The 18,750-nt window shown below is 37.0% G+C and overlaps 1 long non-coding RNA gene across 1 annotated transcript; it reads right to left on the bottom strand.

Moving 5' to 3' along the window:
- Positions 1-318: 318 nt before the first annotated feature.
- On the bottom strand, positions 319-6,492 carry LOC124516540 (uncharacterized). Its single transcript, XR_006963062.1, has 3 exons — positions 6,325-6,492; positions 1,754-2,010; positions 319-699 (listed from the first exon to the last, which is right to left on the bottom strand). It is a non-coding gene; the product is annotated as an uncharacterized LOC124516540 (long non-coding RNA).
- Positions 6,493-18,750: the final 12,258 nt, after the last annotated feature.

The following is an 18,750-nucleotide window of genomic DNA, read 5'->3' as shown; positions in this document are numbered from 1 at the left end:
AAAGTAGAACCCTGTACCTTCGCATGTTAAATTAAATAGATAATAAGTGAGGTATAGTATATGTGATTTATATATTTCCTTATTTCTTTTAAATATATGCCATTCATATATGATGTTAGGTATTTGATTCTTTTATTTAAATAAGTAAAATAATATTTCAATCATTAAAAAACTTGGTTGTCTGATTCCTTGCCTAGTTGAAAATAAGATTTTGGCATAGATCTGAGATTATTGTTCTGAATATCTTAATCCTCTGTGTGAGAAATGTGCTATTTTTATTTAAGAAAGTCTATGAAATAACTTCCTGCAGACCAGCCAGTGTTTTAAGTACAAATATATTAACTTAGTTAACAATCCTGACAACCCTATACAGTGGGGACTAGTAAAATGCCCAGTTTACAGATGAGGAAGTAGTTTACCCGAAGCCAGACAGCTAAGTGGCAGAATTAGGATCGAAAATTACTACAGAGTCCATGTACCAGTTTGGAAAGGACCGGCGGCCATATCTCAGCAGGTTTCATTTATTAATTTGATGTCAAGGGTGCAAAAAAGATTACCCACACCTTGGTATCTTGGTTGCAGTACATTCAGGGTCCTGGAGTCTTAGCTTCCAGTTGTCACTCTGTGTATGATCCAAGAGTTAGAATCATATCATGCCTGTCCTTCTCCGTGGGCCATGTCCACAGAGCACCTAACCAGCTGGCAATAAAGGGAAAGTTGGCATCAAACAGGAGCCCTCTTCTTCACATGACACAGAAATGATCCTTTTGTTATCTTTGACTGACTCCACAGCTGCCGTGGTATTTGATTAGCCATGGTTACAAACTGGGTTTTGTGGTAAGTCTGACTGTTGTGATTCTTTGAAATCTCTTCTAGAACTGGAGATTTGAGTACCTATATCTATTGCCCTCATTAACGATGAAAATTTGTGAGTTTATCTAGCTATGGGTCATGACAGATTGGTGTTTAAGCTTGCTTCTTTGACAAGAGATTGAGGACTATTCTTTTTTCTTTTTTTAATTGTTTTAACGTTTCTTTATTTTTGAGACAGAGAGAGACAGAGCATGAACAGGGGAGGGGCAGAGAGAGAGGGAGACACAGAATCTGAAACAGGCTCCAGGCTCTGAGCTGTCAGCACAGAGCCTGATGTGGGGCTCGAACCCATGAACCGTGAGATCATGACCTGAGCTGAAGTCAGAAGCTTAACCGACTGAGCCACCCAGGCGCCCCTCTTTGTATTATAATTTAAATTTGTGAATTCCCATCAGAATAATAGAAAATTTGTTCAATGATAATCAAAGCTTGTGAACTTAGTTGGCTTTCTTCCCCACACTAGGGAAGGGAGCTAATATTCACTGAGTGTCCACAGAATGCCAGACACTTGACCTCATTTAAACCCCACACAAGTGTAGGAGGTAAATATTTATTCTCTCCATTTTATTGGTGAGGAACTTGAATCTCAGAGATATTAGGTAAATTGCCCAAGGCCACACACACAGGTCCTGGTAGGGGGTGAAAAAAGCCACATAGGTCCTAAGTGAGATCCAAACAGGGGTTATCCTGACCTCAACAATTGTGCTCTGTCCATCACAATACCACAAATTTGGAGATTTTAAAAAATCTTGGTTATTTTCCTTTTTTAAACTAATCGCTGATATCAACGATGTGTACCTTAAAGAAGGGGGACATTTTTTGAAAGAGTGAGAGGGAGCCATTTACTCTTCACTGGAAGTTTGTAAATTGTGCCACATACCTTGGTAAGCGCAGGGCTTTAAACTGAGAAGCACCAGTGTGCTTCGGGAAATACGTCTTGTGAAACAATGAAAGTGTAGATTGAAGTTCAGAGCGTGAAATGTGGGCCTTTGGATCCTGACTCCTTGTGGAACCAACGCACAAAGCACAGCAGCGCTCACCGCAGGGCAGAGTCCTCTTAGGGATGAGTGGGAAGGATTCCACACAGGAGTCAGCAGGGGAGAGGCATCGAAAGTTACAGCGCACAGTTTCCTTGACCTGCAAGCCAAGGCAGAGGCTCAGGCTAACTGTCAACAGAAAAGAAACCATTGTACGAGAAAATTGCTTAAAATACTTCAGTTGTTCTCCCCGCGAAGTGGAGGCACTGTTTGTGGTTTGGAGAGCTATAGTGACAGTTTGAACCTGTGGTACCAATTCTGAGTGTATCTCTCTCTCTCTCTCTAGACATATAGATATACAGATACACACATACATATCTGTAATGTGGTGTGCTTTCTTATCTTGCAGAGCATGTGTTAAAACAGTTGAGGTATGTCGACAAAATGGGGTCTGTAAGGAAAACACAAGCCTTGACAATTCCACGCTTCACAATGAGTGTTCAGTTGGCCTGTGAGTGTTGATAAAGGACACTGAGCACCTGTCTGTGATGTGAATATACCAGTTAAAACATGATCAGTTATGGATTTACTTCTAGTTTTCTCCATCTCTTGACAGCTGTGAGCAATGCTGTTCCAAATTTTCATTAGATTATAGAAAGTTTATTACCTCCCTGGATAAATAAAATATAAATACAATTTCACCCTGCAAAGAGATTATTAAGCTAATGTTACAAAGGATTTATTAATTGTATTACAGTTAACAGTTCATAGTACTGAAGAGGGGAACTCAGGACAACTTGATTTGAGAACCGAACAGTGTGTTGTAAATCACAAATTAAGTGCCCAATAAATATTTGTGAAGTAAATATACATGAATGCAGTTCTTGCCGAGTGTTCTCATTTCTCAATTATATTTCCATTTTTATGTGTGAAGTGGAAACATTTTGTTCTAACAGTTTTGGTATTCTCTTTCAAAGATCCTCAAGCCCTTTAGGCAAAGATAACAATACTATTCATTCTACCAATCACACACATGTACACGCACGCACTCACACACAAACACTAACCGTGACCTTTTTTGCATACTTGGGAAGGTAAAAATACCTGCTTTGCCTGTGGCTTAGTAATCAACATCTTTTGCCTTTGGCCACAAGAGTAGAAAATGTGCTACTTATTATTTACCGTGAATGTTTACTATCTATTTTCTTAGGTCTGGTGTATAAAACCGTTGATTGGGTTTCTGGATAGGATGAGTTACCACAAGCAAGCCACATTTAGGTAGGGTTGTTTTAAACAGTCAGTTCATAGCGTCCAAGAAGAAGCTGACTTTTCTTTGCCGGTATCAGTTGTTTTAGTATTTTCTGGACGGGATGGATTAGACCCAGAAGACATACCTGGTCTCTTTTAGACAGTTCAGTGCAAATGTTCATGCCTATTTGATACATAGCTTGGTAGACATGTCTGAGAGTTTTCATGTTACTTGTCTTCTTTCCTCTCACTGTTGATTCAGTTCTCAATTCTGCCTAAGTATGAGACTTTACCATTTATATCATCTTAACTTGTACCTTAAATGTGCCTGGCAAGAGGCTTGATAATAAATTTATTAAGTAAATATTAGGCTTTGAATAGTACTAACATCACACTGAGGAAGAAGCACCTAATTCCTAACTCCTCACAAGTTAGATGTTCCTAATAAAGAGCTGGGTTTTGCTGAAACGAGACGCCTTGTGATTTCACATACATGGAGGGTGAGATGTGGAGACTGTCACTGTGCAGAGATGGACAAAAGAGAGAAGATGGGCAGAGTAGGATGGATGAAGAAGACAGATACATGAGGAAAGGAGAAGAGCATTTATTATTTTGAAAATTTTCTGTAATGTCTTAAGAATTTTGTTCACACTTGCAGAGATTCAAAAACGAATCAGATGAAAGGGAAATAAAAAAGGTGATAAACTATGAAAAAGGAGGGAAATGGGGGGAAGAAAAATGATACGGCCAGGTGAAGGAAAAATGTCCAGAAGAACAAAGATATTTGTAAATTAGCTATGAATTTCAGCCTTTCTTGAATTTTGAGAATCCTCTGGTTTCATATTCTCTGCCTCTTTAGACAGGATGTACATTTATAGACTGTTTACTTTAGTAACTGAAACCTTTGTTTTTTTCCTCTTTGAAAAAAATGAAACGTGAAGTTAGAAGGGAGAAGTTTGTTCGCGGCTACTTAAAAATGCTAACCTCATCTGGGGGGCGTTGTAGAGATTCAAAATATTTTTTAATAATCTAAAGTGACAAAGATTTAAAACAAATAGGCTATTCTCACTGGTTGTTGAGGTTTCTTAGATCTTTTTTCTGCAAAATATTTTAGTGCTATCAGTGACATTTGAGTGGGAACAACTTTTAGTTCCAGTAATGGTAGGTTTTGCTTTACAATTATTTTTGAATTCTTCTGGCAAGTTGATAATCATGCATAGCCCAAGGATCTAAAGACACTGTGGCTATGTTCCCTGAAGTGAAGGAATACCATTTACTTTAAAACTGTCTCTTCAGAAAATGTCTCTTTCCTGAGGCAAAGTGGTGGGCTCTGAGGTCTGGGTTGGAGTCCCAGGTCTGCCTCTTACTCACAGATAACCTTAGGAAAAGTTATTTCTCCTCTCAGAAAGTACCCCCTGTGAAGTTACTATCTCACAAGTCTGGGCTTTTGAATAAATTAATAAATGCAAAGAACTCAGATAAATGTCTGACATATAAGAAGATTTAATACGTTTAGTTATTATGATGCATTGTCCAATATAAATTTAAAAAGACCACAAGTCACTTCAAAACATTAAAACAGAAAACCATAAAAGAAGAAAATAAGGGTGTTATAGACAGGCAGGGTTAAGATTATACTTTAAAACGAAAAATTCTATCACAGTATCTTCTACATAATTAGGAATTCAACAAATATTTACTGCAAAACTGGGTGGCTAAAAGAACAAAATCCAAAACTAGAGTGATTCACTAAATAGTATTGAGATACAAAATGAGCTTATAATTGCAATAGGTCCATTTTGGTTAGAGAAAAAGTATCAGACATAACTTCAAGCTTGTTTTAATTAGTTGAAGAGAGAAAATCATATATATGACATACATAAGGTTTTGCAAGTAATAGGCACTCAATAGGTACTCGAGTGCTCATTAAATGAATAATGAAAAAATCCAAAATAATTATTAATGATAATAAAAATTTAGGGAACTACATGGAAGGCATTCAGAGGAGCATAAGAGCCAAATGGGTTGCTATAGTTCAGAAACTGGGATTTAGAATGGATTTTAAAGGGGCATCTGGGTGGCTCAGTCAGTTAAGCATCTGACTTCAGCTCAGGTCATGATCTCACAGTTTGTGAGTTTGAGCCCCGCATAGGCTCACTGCTATCAGGGCAGAGCCAGCTTCAGATCCTCTGTCTCCTTCTCTCTCTGCCTCTCCCTCTCCCCCCCGCCACTCAAAAATAAACATTAAAAAAATAAAACTAGAATGGCATGTAAAGAATGTGTAGATTTAAGCTTGTCATTCTCAACACTGGTGGCATATTAAAGTGGCGAATGTCCAGGTCCCACCCCAAGAAAGTTTTATTTGACAGGTCTGAGGTCAAGTCCAGGCATTTATATGGTTTAAAAGCTATCAAAGTGAGTTAAATATTCAGTCAAGCTGAGAATCCCTGGTATAAATGGGACAGGACAGAGGAAAAACTTCCAGTCAGGACTTGAGGTAGGGAATGGTAGTGTGGGGGAATTTGTGGGTAGAGGCATGAGAAGATGTGCAGGGGCTCAGAAGGGAGTTACACTGGAGCTAGATTAGCTGAATTTTGAGGCAATAAAGCCCAAACTGGGACAGCTTAGATAAGGATAAAAGTGGCAGATAGGTGACTTTCTCTTCTGCATGACTTTAGACAGGCCCAGCTTAATCACTCTGGGCAGGTTGCAAAATCTCTTATATTTCTCATCTCTAAAGTGGATGTGGCTCTCCCCTAGGGACCTTGGGGACAGAAAGGACATGGTGCAAGGAAATGCTAGAGTGAGTTAAGATACTGCTGGGAAAATGGTAATATCATGGCAGAGACAGGAAGATGGTAATGCCCAGAGAGGAAGAAAAGCAAGTCACACGCTTCACGAGTTTGTAACACCTACTTCTAGAGAAATAAATCATTCAAAAGAATCTCCAAATACAATACATGGTGAATCAGAAAGCTGCTGTTTTGTAGAACAAAGCAAATCCCCTCCCCCCCAGCTCCTCACTGTAAATTCTCCCTCAAAACCGATTATACTGACTCAGGAATGAAACTAGAGATGTATAAGTCAGTTTGGGTAAAATAAGAAATGATGATCCTCCTGCAAGTTTACTTAGGGTTTCAACTGTTCATCTAGAAGCAGAAGTGTGTAAGTCCCGTGAGAAAATACTAAATGAAAATAGGAAGTGCTGAAAATGAAAGCCACATACCTTTTGTAAGAATTCGTCCTTCAAATTCTTTCAGATTCTTCCTACATAAAAATAATTGAAATCGTTAGACCTTCTGACGAATATTGCCTACATGGTGGCACCTATTAATATTGCTATTTCTAGGTTAAAGAAATACGGTTGCTTGGAAACATATTAAATGACCATTAGGCACCCTGTAGACTTAGTATGAAAAGAACAAAATGTGCTAAGTGAGGCAGAATGTTCTGGAGAGGGGTTGACCTATGATTAAATTGTCTCTTTATCTGAAGCTATTATGCAATTTGCTAGGTCAGCTTTCGAAATGGCTTCTAGATATCATCGGCCTGAATATTTCTATTATCCCCATGCATTGTTATGCATGTTCACTCATTTATTACCACAATAACTCTGAAAGATAGAGTGGATGTGTTATCCCATTGTATAGTAGGAGAAGATGTTACAGAGGGGGACTGACTGTACCAAGAAAATGTGCCTGGCTAAGCAATAACAGTGACCAGGCTGCAAACTGACTTGCTTGAGTTTTGGTGTGATATTGTTTTAATTTAGACTATGATATTCAGCCCAGTGCTCCCTGACCTTTTAAAATCACAGTCAGTAAAAACTCGTATCATTTTCAGGTTGATATAACACTCGTGAAACCCAATGCATTCATTTTATGGAATTATGTATGACTGAGACACTGACAGATGTTTCTTCCTAAAGGAAGTGATATTTCATATTTTTAATAGGTGCAGGCCTTGGTTTTAGATAGGTGCAGCTTAAATATCTTGGACAAATTGCATAATCTCTATATGCCTCAGATTTCTCATCTATAAACTAGATAATTTATACTTTACAGTTGTGAGAAATTTTATCAAGTAAGAATGCATATAATGTTCTTAACACACAATAGGCTCGATACATATTATCTACATAATTTTGAAATCAAAAAAACATGCTACACGCTCTGTTCCACTACCTTTGAAATCAGTACTCACTGCTGAAAACTCCAGAAACGCAAACCCTCAAATCCATGTTTTGAGTTCTCCTTTCTTACACTCTGATTTTCAGTTTTGGGGTGCCTGGGTGGCTCAGTTGGTTGAGCATTGGATTCTTGATTTAGGCTCAGGTCATGATCATGAGGTGTCCTGTGCCAGGCTCCGCGCTGAGCATGAAACCTGCTTTGGATTCTCTCTCTCTCTCTCTCTCTCTCTCTCTCTCTGTCTCTCTGTTTCTCTCTCTTTCCCTCCCCCTCCCCTGCCTCTCTCCTCTGCTTGTGCTTTCTCTCTCTCAAAAAAAAAAAAAAAAAAAAAGTGGAGGGGGGACACCTGGGTGGCTCAGTCAGTTTAGTGGCCAATTCTTGATTTCAACCCAGGTCATGATCCCAGGGTCATGGGATCAAAAGCCTCTCTTATCTGTGCTGTTAGCCCAGAGTCTGCTAACTCTCTCTCTCCTCCCCACCCTCCTCTCTCCCTTTGTTTCTCTGCCCCGCCCCACTTGTGTACTCTCTCTCTCAAAATAAACAAACAGTTTTAAAAATTGCATTGAATTTCCTTTTCCTTTTCATTTTAGAGAGAGAGAGCTGGGGAGAGGGACAGAGGGAGAGAGAGAATCTTAAGCAGACTCCATGCGCAGCATAGAGCCTGATGTGGGACTCGATCCCAAGACCTCAGGATCATGACCTGAGCTGAAATCACGAGCTGGACACTCAACTGACTGAACACCCAGGTACCCCCAAAAATTACATTAAATTTGAATTAATTTATTTTTAAATAGCCACATGAAACTAGTGGGGACCCTGCTGGCTGATCCAGCTTTACACTCTAAGCTCCTGTTTAGTTCACACCAGTGTCTAGCACGGTACCTGAGGACTGACTGGTTTTTCTTTTTCCAGCCCATATTAATTTGGTTACAGATATTTGGTAGGTGGGCTCCATCTTGGTGCACAGTCAGGGAGAAGTACAGTTTTGTAATAGGTGCTTGCATGGCTTTTCCCTTTGCCAGGCATAAGCTGCTTTAGTCTTAACCATACAGGCTTGCAAAAATTCACTCTAATTTGTAGGAACCTCACAGTACTGTTTTTACATAGTAGTAAAAAGCAAAAGCAGATGTAAGCATATTTATTCACTTTAAGGAAAATATAGATTTCTTAAAATAATATTTTCAGCTCTTTTTCTGGAGAAATTTGTCTGAGGAAACATGCAGTCGATGGCTTACATAAATACTGGTCTCAGGAAAGTCAAATAAAATATTGAGCATTGTGTTGGCATGGAAAGAGCTAGTGTTTAGGTCCATTGGTCACTGATTTGACTCCCAACGCTCCTGCTCCCTTCACCTGTGTGAGGAAAGCTAGCTATTCCACTTCCTGGCATCACATCTTTACCTGGCAAAAAGAGAAGAAGGCTTGTATTGTGTAAGTGTGGTTTGGCAGATGGAATGAGCTCATGTAAATAAATGGTCAACAGAGGAGAATTTCCCTCTGCTCGCATCTCTTCACACGCTGTCACTACCCCAAAGAGGTTGTGTAAGGTTAGGAAAATGAGGGCTGGAGAAGATTCTAGAAACCACCCAATCAAATACTCTCTCTTTATAAATGAGGAAATTGAGTACGATATGTGCATCGACAAAAGTGATACCAGCAGCAGACTCTAAAAAGGGAGATGGTAAATGTCATTAGCATCACACCTGCTACACGCCCTATGCCACTACCTTTGAAACCAGTACTCGCTGCCGAAAACTCAGAAACGCAAACCCTCAAGTCCATGTTTTGAGTTCTCCTTTCTTACACTCTGATTTTCAATTTTGATTTTTCTTCCTTTATTAAAAGCATTGCCACAGTGGTTGAGTTTCTCCATGGGAGCCAATGATTTCAGTCATGTTAAGTAAAAAACAACTACCTCAACGTTATTTTATGTAGTGGATAGATAAGTTCTTTGCTATCAGTATTTATAATTATCTACAACTTTGTCTCTTCTAATGTGTGCTTTTGCCTATCCTGAATTTTAATGCACACAAATATCTTTCACTTTTTAAAATTTTTTAAACGTTTTATTTATTTTTGAGAGAGAGAGAGACAGAGACAGAGCATGAGTGGGGGAGGGGCAGAGAGAGAGGGAGACACAGAATCTGAAGCAGGCTCCAGGCTCTGAGCTGTCAGCACAGGGCCCGACACGGGGCTGAAGCTCACTAACTGTGAGATCATGACCTGAGCCGAAGCCGGACGCTTAACTGACTGATCCACCCAGGCGACTCCACTTTTTTTTTTTTTTTTAAACTCTGGGTGAACCTCTTTGGCTTAATTGTCTTTTCTCTTGGTGCTCATGAGACACAGCATAGAGACATCTGATTGTGAGAAGGCACCAGTGAAATCACACAGTAGAGACAAAACTTGGCATGTCACTTAGAGTATTTTATAGCGCAGGGTGAAAATACAATATCAAGGAATAGATCAATTATTTGCTTAGACTTGCTACTTGATACTGTACCATAAAGTAGGACAGTTTGGGGATTTGTTTTGTGCGGAGTTTAGTACGCTTTTGACTTACAGCAGCTATATAACCCATTTCCTTTTTTTCTTCCTGTTTCTTGATTTGGCTATTTGAGTTTACATAGGTAAGCACATAGAAAATTTTTTTGGTGTCAAGTTAATTTTCTCATGTAGAATTTTCAGATATAATCTCACCTAAGAAAAAGACAAATTAAAGACTCATGATTTTTCTTTTTGTTATGAGGCAATAAAACCTTAATGCTATGCATAGAATATAACAACAAATAATATATAACTAATATTTTACCAAATTTTGGAATATAGCAAGAGTATTGTATTTTCCTATTTTTACTCCTTACAGAAATGAATACAGAATTAGAGAATATGGACATGATTGAAGCTAAAACATTAAATACAAAAAAACTAGTCCTATATATTTAATTTCTCTTAGTGAAGTTGGTCATGATAATTTTTTTTGTTATACACACCCATTTTTCAATTTGATGGGTTGTCCATTAATGTTTCCCCATTTTATTTCAAGGTATGAAGAGGAGGGTTATGGAAAAAGGTAGAATATTGCTCAGTATTATCACTCTAGAAATGAACACACTGATCACCCCTACAAGGCATATGACATGGGTAGTTTTATTGTTACCCATTGTTAGGGACTCCAAACTCATAAATATCAAAATATCAGTGTACTTTATTTTTCAGGGAGTCATCTGGTTTCACCATCCTTCACTTCATGTATTACTTCCCTGAAAGTTTCTCCTATTTTCTTTTCTTTTCAGGCTCTCTCCCTTTCTCATTAGCTCATACCTATCCCATATCTATATGTTATTTCCTCATCCATCCATCCATCCATCCATCCATCCATCCATTCATTCATCCATCCATCCTTCCATCCATCTTATTCAGGAAGAACTCATGAGATGAGAAGACTAATATTAATCCTAAAGGAAAAAAAGATCCCCAAAGAAGGATTTCATTCACAGTGCTGACTTGTTGCCTCTGTATTTTTCCTTTAAAGATGATATTTGGGAAAAATTCCAAGATGAAACCTCCCCTAAACAATAGCCCCCCAAGTGAGGCTATTCTATAGCTGATTTTCTCCCTCTACAATATTATGCTTTGGTGCAGTATCTCTGGGCACTTAACCTCTCAGTGCTCAACGGGAATCTCTTTCTGAATTGAAAGTAACAAAGCCAAGAGAGAAGCAGGTGTTCAGAGTTTCCGTGGTCACAAATGGAAGAAAAAAAGAAAGAAAATCTTTATTCCCAGTCGATCTAAAGCATAATCATTTTAAAAATTTGCCTTCCTAGGTATTGTCGGATTCATTCAATTTGCTTAACTGTGAGTACTTGCTACCACCTTGTCAGAAAATTTCTGGGACCTCCTCTTTTTTTCTTGTTCTTGCTAATGAGAGGGAAGCCTGAGGCAGCACACTCCTTTGGCACAGCTCATGCCCTGACCCAGGGGTAATGGGCCTAACTAGAATAAGGACAAAGGGGTCTCCCAGGAGCTTTATCATTAGTCCTTTATAATCATAGGCTGTAGTAATTCACGGATCGGTAATCAAGGAGTCTAATTTTGAAACAAGTTATTTTAATAATATGAGCTAGTTATAAAACCATAATGTATAAATTAAATTGTAATACCATAGGTCCACTACTTTTATTTCTTAATTGAATGTAAAGTGATTCAAAATGATCTATAGAAATAATTAAACTTTCTAAAGTGATAAATTAGTGAAATTAACTTGTTAATTATTGTGAGACATTGAAATATTAGACCTCTCCATTCAGATAGAAGAAAATATTGGAGAAATTAAGTGGTGATATCTTTTCTTATTTTTCTCCTATATTGTATGTCTTCTTAGAGTTCTAAGACTTCCAAGATCTACATTTTAAAACTCTAAAATCAATTATTTGATGATATTTTTTCATGCAAAATCAGTTCAATATGCTTTCTTCAATCAAGCCCAGAAGTGCTTCTTATATCGGGTTGCATTTCACATGTCATGTTAAAAACACCTCAAATTGCTAACTTCCCGTGAAAGGAGAAATGGACATTGTCATATATTGTTGTGAGGATGTAAATTGGTAGAGCCTCTGTGAAGAGCAACTTGGCAACATACATTAAAATGTAAAAAGCATATAAAATTTGACCTAGAAATTCCACTTCTAAGTACTTATTTATCGTCTACATATACAGGTTAATGTGAAAAATGATGCATGCCCAATGATACGCACTGGAGCATTTTTATAATACCCAAGATTAGAAACAACCCAAATGTCACTAACAGAAAACTGGCAAATTAAGTTTTCTATATCCATAGTGTGGAATGACACACAAGTATTAGAATAATGAACAATGCTAATAAAATGGTAAAATTATTAATATTAATACTAACACTTAGTGAATGGTTTATTTGTAAATTTCATTAAATCCTCATAATATCTCTGTGATGTATTTATTATTTTCAGTCTCATTTTATAGATTAAAAAGCTGAGGTATGGAGAGGTTTCCTATAATGACCCAGATAGAATGTAGTGAGGCCAGAATACAAACCCAGTCAGTCTTATTCCATGTTATACCATATAAACAATCATAAAGGTATATAGAATATGTACCTGGAGTGCCTGGGTGGCTCAATCCAAGTTGGTTAAGTATCCAACTCTTGGTTTCAGCTCTGCTCATGATCTCACAGTCTGTGAGTTTGAGCCCTGCATTGGGCTCTGTGCTGACAGTGCGGAGCCTGCTTGGGATTCTCTCTCTCTCCCTCTCTCTCTGCCCATCCCCAGCTTGTGGATACTCTCTCTCTCAAAATAAATAACTAAACATTATACAAAATTTATATTATTCACCCATTTGTAAGGGTAATCTATGTTTTGAAAGAGAGGGAGGGTGGGAGTTTACATCCCTAATTTATCTATAGAATATAATTCCTTAAAAGTATGCCTAAGTATTTTATTGTTTGTGAATGCCCATAGCCTTCCATCATATAATCAGAAGTAAGCATTTTTCAATGAAGTTTAGGGTTTTATAAGTCATACATACAGAGCACGCAAGGCACTCTTCAATATGGTAGCCAGTAGATACATATAGCTCTTGAGCACTCACTGTATGCTTATTCCAAACTGAAGTATAAGTGTAAAATACTCATCATATTTTGAAGATTTACTATAAAAAAGTAAAATAGCTTATTAGTAACTTTATTCATTGCACAAAATAATATTTTGATTATATGGGGTTAAATAAAATTGTTTTTTTTGAAAAAGTTTTTAATGTTTGTTTTTTTTATTTTTGAGAGAGAGAGAGCATGCATAGGGGAGGGGAGAGAGGGAGACACAAAATCCGAGCTACAGGCTCTGAGCTGTCAGCACAGAGCCCAACGCAGGGCTCGAACACACCAACTGTGAGATCATGACCTGAGCCGAAGTCGGACGCTTAACCGACTGAGCCACCCAGGCGCCCCGAGTTAAGTAAAATTTATTAAAGTAAAATTCACCCATTTCTTTTTACTTTTTATAATGTAGATATAAAAGTATTTAAAATTACTCATTTTGTATTTCGATGTGATACCAATGATCTAATGCATTACGGTTACATTGTGCTTCCCTTGCTCCCCCTTCTGCACGGTTTTTCTAACATGGGGGTTAGCGGCACTTGATGTACATTACAATCAGCTGAGAAACACTTAAAATACACCTGAGCCCCACTAAGAAGTTCTGAATTAGTTGTTCTGAGCTGGAGTCCCAGCATTACGTTTATTTTTTATTTTCATTTTTTTTTTAAGGCTCTGTAGACTAATATGAAACCAGGGTGGAGAATTACTGCTTACGTCCCTGAGCCTAACAGGTTTGTACAAGGAACTTAATTTTTTCCAAAGGCATTTCTTCCACCAATACTTTAGAAGTTAAGTTTTACACTTTATCAACGAGGTAGAGATTTTTATTTTGTATGGCAATACCAAATAAATCAGAAGGCAGAGGAAATTTTCAATTAAAGGAATATTCAGAAAATTTTTGACTGTGTTTAGTTTAATTTGTTTAATCGCCGTTAGAATAAAGAAGCCTTATCCATATTGCAATTTGTCCTACAAACTTGGCCAAGTAAAACATTTAAAGGACTTCAAATAGAGCAAATAGAAGTTGCACATCTATATTTGACTTTCAAAACTAAATGTGGCCAACAGTACTGGTTCAAAGATGCTGTCTTTACAAATCATGAAATAGAGTTTTCTGGCCGCTGGTATTCCCACTGCCATATAATGGACTGTGGCAAACATACTAATAGAATCATTTGTGCCCTTTCAGATATGCCCTAGTTTTATAAGATGCCACTAAAAGATGATTCTTAGATCATTGTATTCCATGGAGCCGAAATTCAGCCTCTCAATTTTCCTATCATTTTTCATAATTAATTTGTTGTTTTCTCTGCCACAATTTCAACTCCCAGTGTTTATTGGATGGTAGTGATGGAATACTGCTGATTAAAAAATATCTGGGGGTGCTGGGTGGCTCAGTTAAGCATCTGACTTTGGCTCAGGTCATGATCTCACAGTACGTGGATTTGAGCCCTGCATCGGGGCTGCTGACAGCTGAGAGCCTAGAGCCTACTTTGGATTCTATGTCTCCCTCTCTCTCTGCTCCTCCCTTGCTCGTACTCTGTCTGTCTCTCTCTGTCTCTGTCTCTCTCTCTCTCAAATAAATAAATATTTTTATTTTTTTAATCTGAAGGAAAATAAGATTGTGGCTTATAAAATTATTCACTTATTTTCAGGAAAGAAGAAATTACTTGTAAAATCTGAGGATTTTTTCCGGCTTCTTTGGAATTAGCTACAGATTGTTTTATGTTTGTAAGATGAAAGAAACTGAATCCACAGGACTCAAAATTTTATTAGCCTTTAAGCTATTGAAAAGTTACCTCTGTATTATTTAATTTTTTCCAAACTACTGAAATTCTCTTATCAGTTGACTGTAGTGACGATCTAGAAGATAAGCTCATTGAGGGTAAGCACCTCTCTGCCTTGTTTACTACATTTCTCCAGTGTCCAGTAAAATAACTACCACATACATTTTTTAATGAAAGAAAAATAGAAATTTATGACAGAATATTTTAAAGTACATTATAACCCCATTTGATAAGTTTTCTTAATAATGAAGTTGTAATTCAGCCACTATGAATGTAGCACTTTTAATGTTTCTTTTTCACTCCTGAAAAACATTTTAAATAAACATTTTAGATACTTATAAATATTTCAAAATTAATTTTTAAGTGTTTTAAAATAATTTTATTCTTTTTTAGGTTTTATTTATTTATTTTGAGAGAGCAAGAGAGAGAGAGAGAGAGAGAGAGAGAGCATGAGCAGGTGAGAGGCAGAAAGAGGGAGAGAGAGAGAATCCCAAGCAGACTCCTTGCTGTCAGCATGGAGCCTGATGCGGGGCTTGAACCTACAAACCGTGGGATCAGTACCTGAGCCAAAATCAAGAGTCAGACACTTAACTGACTAAGCCACCCCGGTGTCCTGAGTGTTAGAAAATAATTTTAAAACATAATACTTTGTTTTCAAATTTGGGGAAATTTTCAAGCTTTAATTTAAGCTTGGCCTACCAAATATCCTTTCATTTTTCAGGGTCAAAATGGCACTCTTCCACATTTTGAAAATGATAACAACTACTGTAACTTTCAAGCAAATGGTAGTGACATATATTACCAAACTTACAGAGGTTGGATGGTTGTAACTGAGTGTGACCTAATGTTCTATGAGCATACCCTGAGTTAAAACATGTGAACTGAGCTACAATCACTGTAGCCACTTTTTATGATAGGGTCAGCCGTGTTCTGAGTTTATCTGGGTGGTAGTTCGGACTCAAATGCTATGTAATCTGTCTTCTTTGCTCTTGCTTAAGGACCTAGAGACTAGAACTGATGGGTTAATATGCAAATGCAAATTCTAATACTAATACTCTTATTTAACAACAACAACAAAACTTTTAAAAAGCTACTTTTAGCTATAAAAATCTAGCGTATACCATTATAGCAGCCAAGATTATTATCTTCCAGGCACTGTGCGTGAAAAATTTCATCTAACCTTCACAGTAACTCTGTGATAAAAGTACTAGTATTGTTCCTTCTATGGGTAAAAGAACTGAAGGTTAGAGAAGTTATGAAACTTGTTCCATGCCCTGCAGTTATGAAGTGTTAGAGGTGAAATTTAATCATGAAAAAATCTGCTTTATCACGTGTGGTTTCAAACATGATGTTTCCAAATGTGTAATATGCATAGCATGAGATTTAAGGGAACACATGTGGTAGCTAAACTTTTTCAAAAGTTATTCATTTAAATATGTATTTTTAAAAGTTTAACTGTAATCAAATCTATGGTTCGAAATATTTTTGTGCGGAATGAGGCTAAAGTAGTGATCACAGTGGGCAACCCACATAGGCCACATGAATTTTATGGTGGTGCTCAGGCATACCTATTGAAACTCTTAGTAGTTCAGCTTTTAGGATATAAGTATAATATGGATTGCTTGGGCACTAAGATAGATTCTCATATACTGAAAATTTCTGTTATTATGCCATTCTTTTCAGTGATACACCTGTGTATCATTTTAATATGCAAAATACCAATTATAAATCGAAATTGAGATTATACACACTGTGATTTTCTTTTCTCCTGAGCTTATCATGGATCAGTGCTTTAAAAATAAGTCTTCTGAAACAGAATGCTAAAGATTCTGATGGAAATGTAGGTACAATGGTAATTGTGGTAAAATCAGTTTTGGAGATATGGTATAAAGACCAAATGGATGAATTACCCGCAAACACTCTTTACTGTTGTAAAAACACCATCTGCAAAGAAAACAAAAATATCATGCAAATATGGTGTAAAAATATCATGTTAGTTATTTAAAATTTGGATTTCAGTGGACTGACAAGGCCGGTAAACACCTTCCTGTAGGTACAGAGTGTTTGGGGACACTCAAAATTCTGACAAGAAAACATTCTATCTCAAACACCAATTCTGAAATGTGCAAAGACTGCTGTGGAAAGTCTTGACTTTTTAAAAGCAAAGCAGGAAGGTATTCAAGTAACTCAGAAACATCAGCACAGGGTGGTAGGAGATGAAATCACCAAAGTTGCAGAAGCCTTGTTTATAGTGGTAGGTTCAATTGCCAAGGTTCAGTTGTTCAACTGATTGGTGAGACACCAATTACTGTTTGGCTGCCAGTCAAGTGACACTATCTGGGACAATGCAAGAAATTCTGATGGGGCAACTCTGTCAAATACAATAATTTATCCAACAGTGACAGATATGGCCCAGATGTAGAGCAGCAGTTATTATCCTTAGTACAGAAAACTCCAAAATATTCTCTGGAGACTCCAAGATGAATTCCCTGGTATTAGCGTCTCAACTGATCTTTTGTCAGATATGAGCTGAATAAAGGAGACCGAAGACGTGTTGTTTGGCCAGGCTTTGTTAACTCTTACAACTGGAGAAGAGATTTTAATACTACTGATAACTTCAAGATAAACAGTAACATGCAAGTGATGCATTGGGGTATGCACAGATGGCACCGAGGCAGTGGTATCCAATGACAACAATTTGTTCCATGTATTCAAGCTGTCGTACTGGAAACAAGATCTACTCACTATTTCGGGCATGAGGAAAGCTTTCACCATCAGAAATGGCTTTCAAAATTTAAGGAAAGAAAGTAATCAAGCTGTAAAGATTTTTAATCACATTAGGGACAAGCAAATTGAATTCTCTATTTTTTTTCTCACCTTAAAGAAAATATTCACATCGATTGCAACCAATTACTGGTTTCTGCAGTAACTTGAAGAAAAACTTCATGTCTTTGGTGATAAAATCTACACAATGCGTAAAAGCATATGCATAATTTGGATTGGATTTGCAGATCAGCATATTAAAGATACATATTTCCCTCCTTTGACTAAACTAAACTTATCCTTTCAAGGCAAGTGAACTTTATTCCACATGAAATTGAAAATGAATGTGGTAGTTGCAGATCTGAATCTTCGGGACACATACCCTGATTTGAGTGAGTTAGATTATTATAGTGGTGTGAATTACCTTGTAAACAATTCTTTGAAAGAAGTAACTGAAAATATTCTGAAAATGATGAATATTCACTTGATAAATATCTTCATAAATACTTGGCTAAGGAGAATGACTAGTGAGTGGGTAAGCTCTACATTTTTCATTATCTCCGACATGTTTTATATTAAAATACATTCTGCAAATGGCTTCTTCCAAATGCTCTTTGAGAGAACATTACTTACGGAATTTTATTACACTGTGATCTGTGCAAATGGTTCATATTATGTCTATGTTACGATATTTGTAATGATTATTTGGGGGTTATTACCTATAGCTGATTTTTTGTAAATTTTCAAGAGACACTTGAAAAATGGTGATTCTCCCCTTTGTAGGGCATAGAACTCATGATATAGCCAATAAATAAAATGTATTAATGATATTATTCATGTCCTCTGTATATCCATATTCACTTTTATCTGCTTGTCCTTTCAAAGATTGAGAGAGCTATAGTTAAGTTTCCCACTACCGTTTTGTTTTTTCTTTGTCTTTTTTTTTTTTACCGTTTTGCCTCATAAATACTTTGATACTAAGTTATTCAGCATTTTAAGCTTACAACAATTATACCTTCACCATAGATTGTGGCCATCTTTATAACAAGTTAAAATTCTTGTTCTCTAAATGAAGAAATATTTTCCAACAGTTTTCCTTTCATTCATTCTGAGCTGCATTTGTTTTTATTATGTATGTTTTCTGTAGATCTTAAGTATGTAGCATGTAGGATTTCATATTCTTGACCAAACTTTGGGAATCTCTATTTCAACAATGGATTCTCTCTATTCATTTTTATATCATTATTTATGGACTGGCCCTCCCACTCCTTCTCTTTCTC

Source organism: Lynx rufus, unplaced genomic scaffold, assembly GCF_022079265.1.
Source record: "Lynx rufus isolate CCGP_SWC_20201006 ecotype Redwood Valley unplaced genomic scaffold, mLynRuf1.p SCAF_2, whole genome shotgun sequence".
In the NCBI taxonomy this organism is placed as follows: Eukaryota; Metazoa; Chordata; class Mammalia; order Carnivora; family Felidae; genus Lynx; species Lynx rufus.
This window is presented reverse-complemented; position numbering and strand designations above follow the sequence as displayed.